Below are 4,624 nucleotides of genomic sequence, written 5' to 3'. Positions count from 1 at the left end.
AGTGTTTGATTTACAAGAGTCATCTAGGAGCGATCATAACTAGATGTATATGTGATATTTTGACAGATTTTGACCCATCAAATTGTATAGGATCGAATTAGCTTTCCAACGATGCCAATTTTATCAAAATCCAACATCCAAGCAAGAATTTATGGCTTTGCAAAGTGAGTGCGTCGCCTAACAAATCTCCTAAGGCTACTGGAATGGTTATGCCATAAGTTGTGCGATGCACAACCTAAATTATTCCATCAGTTGTGCGATGCATAACCTAACTTATGCCATAAGTTGTGCGACTCACAACCTAGTTTATGTGATAAGTTGTGCGCCATATATATTATGGCCCAAGTGACGTAAACACCCCATTTTTGAGTTATTTTAAGGGCAGAATAGGTATTTCCCATACCTATATAAGCCTATAACATGAGATTTAGCCCCAATTCAACCAAAATATAGTCACTTCTCTCAAAATTCTCTCAAGAACAAGTTAGGGTTCTCAATTGGTTATTAAATTCAAGAAAATTCCACCATAAATCTTCGCACAATCAAGAACTAAGATATGCATAGTGTTGATTTATGGATTACTTTCATCCATAAAGCTCAAGAACCCTATTCCAAATTATAAATCATGATGTTTATATTATGGGTTGTTTGTAACCATGTTTATCTTGTTGTATGATTCCCAAGTAAGGGTCTTTATGTGGTTTTCATGAAACTACATTAGCATGTAAGTTGAAAACCATGAATTGAGTTGTTTATGATGTGAAATTTGCTGATTACACCTATGCCCTAAGTTTTGCATGTAAGGTATTTGATAAAAAGCCTAAGAGGATAGAAATTGTGTATTATAGCTCAATTATAATCCATATGACAAGTGCATGTTTTACCCTTATGTTTGATACGCTCAAATTACAACTCTCTTACGAGAGAGTAAGTAGTCGCTGTCAAATATAGAACCCAACTGGGTTGGGTGTCGAATCCCATAGGGAATACCATGTTCACTAAGTATTATGACTCTTATTAGACTATTGATCTAAGGCTTCGAAATAAAGGGGGTTTGGAAATGTTAACAGTGTTTTTTTGTATTGGTGTTACACAAAAGCACAGATACTAAGAGTAAATGTAAATGTAATTCCAATGAGAAGAAATTAACTAGAGTTATGCTCACCAAGATATTCAAACAATTAGGGTTGTGAGATTGTGTTCGAATTCTAACTTATGTATCCAATTGCAGGAATTATTGAATTGTAAAGATTACCCACGTGTTTCTCAACTTAATGAGTATTTCACCCTTTACTTCTCTCGAACTTAAAGGATTTATGCATTATTCAATAACACTCTCATGAGGGTTGATCCTGCTAGGGCATTAACCCGTTAACCCAAAGGGTAAACCTATAAAGTTTATGTGAATCACTTCTTTTCCCAACATCCACTTTCTTTTAGACAAGTGGAGTTCATGGACTCACTTCTCAAGTTTGCAACCAAGAGATGTCATTAAAATGAAAAAAGATTCATGCAATTTTGATAGATGTTAGAAAACCAACCCATTCACAACCCCAAAATAGTTCTCTACATCAAGGCTCCCATAAACCTAGTTATGAGAGTTTAGCTACTCATCTCTATGCCAGAAATTAAAGTTATATTGATGTTCATAAATAACTTCAAAATAGTACTTACAAAAGTCACAATATTGTTCTTCTCAATCTTTGATGAAAAAAAATGAAGACTAATAATCAAGTTTCAATCTCTAGATTCAAATCCCAATGAAAAGTAGTACAAAGCTCTCAATAGAGAAGAGAGTATGAAACTCAAGACAAAAGATATGGAATAAACCCTAATACTTGGTATTTACATGATTCCAAAACTGGGGTCTTAAAATTCAAACTCAAATTCTCTGCATTTTGGTCGACGGGTCAAGCGACGGTCCATCGCAGGTCTGACGATTCATCACCTGCATCATCACAGAGTGTCCATTGATTTTGTGTTCTACTTCTGGGCGATGGTTCAAGTGACGATCCATCACAAGTTCAACGGTCCGGCGCCTGCATCATCACAGGGTGTCCAGTGACTCCATGTTCTACTTTTGGGCGATCGGTAGGGCGACAGCCCATCGCAAGGTCGACGGTCCGTCACCTGGACTGTTGTAGGACTTCCAATGATGATGCCTTCTTTATTATGGGGATGGTTCACACCGAAGGTTCATCGTAGGGCCGACGGTCCATCGCCTAGACCATCACAGGCCATCCAATTTATGCCTTCTCCTTTTTGTCAACGGTTTAGACGGACGGATCGTCGCAAGGTCGATGGTCCATCGCCTGAGCCATTGCTGCTAAATTTTCCTTTGTTTTGCTTAGATTTTCCAAGTTATCCTTCACACTCAGTTCTTACCCTGAAAACACTAAAATACCATGTTAAATACAACGATGGTTTCTTGAAAACTCATAATTATCGTAAGGAAAAGGCCTAAAATGTTCCGTCAAAAGTCGGAACATAAAACACCCTCAACTTTAGGTAATTATTTGTCCTCAAGCAACTCAAAACCAGCATACATATATGAACAACATCATGATGGGCAGTTCACAGTAAAACCAACACAATCATACAATCATTCAACTACCCATTTGGTTATGCCATTTCAACACACATGGATCCGCTATTAGCATTAACTACAAATCAGGATATTTATAGCTATAGATATAACACCCCAAAGAACTAAATAGAACAGATATAACTCAACATGCCCTCACAACCAAACAAATCCACCTCACATCACGCAGTTAAATCATGGATAAAACTAAGGTTCTAACTCTCAGAAAAGAAGTTTCCAACACAGTGTACCCCTACAAGCTTTCCCTTATCAACTAATGTTCTCTTATGATTGACTCGCTAAGATCAAGTAAGACTTGCTAAGGGTTGTAATGCTTTTTTAGGCTTGGTAAAGATTATTCATTTAGGTAAGTGACTTAAAGTAGAAGAATTTCACTCTCTTTACCCTATTTGGTAGTTACTTACAAAAATTAAGGACTCTCTCATTCAATTTCAACTATTCTTCAGGGCTCTTGTCATAACCTGACTTTTCTTATTGAGAACACAGCATCAGCCACCCTTAACTTATGCTGATTAGAAGATTGAGGTGCACAATATCTATTTAGATTGCTAACCAGACCAAGGTCGGATGCTACCCCTCACATTACTTTCAACTCAACCTCCTAAGCTACTAACAATCCAGTAGTATCCACCCTCAACTTTGGAGATTTGCCTAAGTTAAAGTGCACAATGTCCATAATTGGACCAGGGCCAAATCTAAATTCTTAACACCTTATAGAGAGTGAATCAAACTTATTTGGATAGAAAAACACTACCACAGCTCAAAAGGGTTGATAAAGGGGACACAATGTTTTTAGTGGGTCAATTATTTGGCTAAGTGGACTAACAATACAAGAAGGCTTACTATCCTCTCTTATTGAGTCAAAACACACGACAACATCTGATAAACCGAGATGTTCTAGGTGTAACACTTGTGTCAGAACTATACATATACTCACCCATACAGGCACTTAGTTAATTTCTATCCTACTAATTTTTGGGATCCTGATCACATAGCTAGGCTTTGCTTTATTACTAACTTCTAATGCCATTAACAGAGTCACTCATGATTGCATAGAACTTTTCCACTTGGTAAGAGGAATTAATTATATGAAAAATAAAAAACACAATTTTGCCACTATCAGTTGTCATCCACATATGTACAATAAGGTGCCAACAGGAATGGAACTTTTATTTCATGCAACCATATTACCAACCAAACATGAAACTGAAAATTCAACAAATAGAACATGAAAATGAAAAATTAACATGCCGATAATATCGACAACATAGCCCCCCAACAAGCAAAGCACACCCACCCCCACATAAAAAATGTTTTGTCCACAAATTCATAACATTGTAAGTACAAAAGATGGGAAAATACTTGTCATACCTCTTATTCAATCTGAGGTATCAGTGAAGTGTAGGAAGGCACCATCATTCTCAGTAGGTTCAATGTTGACTCCCATGGGGGTGGGAGTACTCAAAATCTCTCCCTCCAGAGTCAGAGATAGCATAACTTTGAAAGGATCTAAAATTTGCCCCCTGACTGGGGACGAATTAGTGGATACTCTAGCTACTTCATCTTGTAGTCTTTTCTGCTGCTTCTCTACCTCTCTACTTGACTTTTTTACTACCCTTCGCATCTGGTAATCTTTGAATTATTCAGGTGACATGTTTGCAAGTCTTTGCTTCTTCTCTTCTTTCTTAGCAACTTTCTCAGTCTTTTTTTCTGGTTCTGCTACTTTCTTACCTTTGTCCTTGATCGGATGCCCAAATAAGTCCACAAGACCTTCATCCTCATTACTATCACCTTGGACTGGATCGAATATGGTCTGTTGTGGGTGCTGACTAATCTTATCGACATCTTCCAGAGCTGTTTGACCTCTTTGATCACTTTAGCAAAATCAGGAATGGACATTTCTATGCTGTCCATGCATTGCTGGACATTTCTGAAAGGGCGCAATTCATTCTCCATAATTTTCTCTAGAAAGGGTATGAAATCTTTCCCCCAGACTACTATCTGCTTTTTGACATTTTT

Source organism: Capsicum annuum, chromosome 11 (genome assembly GCF_002878395.1).
Source record: "Capsicum annuum cultivar UCD-10X-F1 chromosome 11, UCD10Xv1.1, whole genome shotgun sequence".
Classification (NCBI taxonomy): domain Eukaryota; kingdom Viridiplantae; phylum Streptophyta; class Magnoliopsida; order Solanales; family Solanaceae; genus Capsicum; species Capsicum annuum.
Note: the sequence above shows the minus strand (reverse complement) of the source record.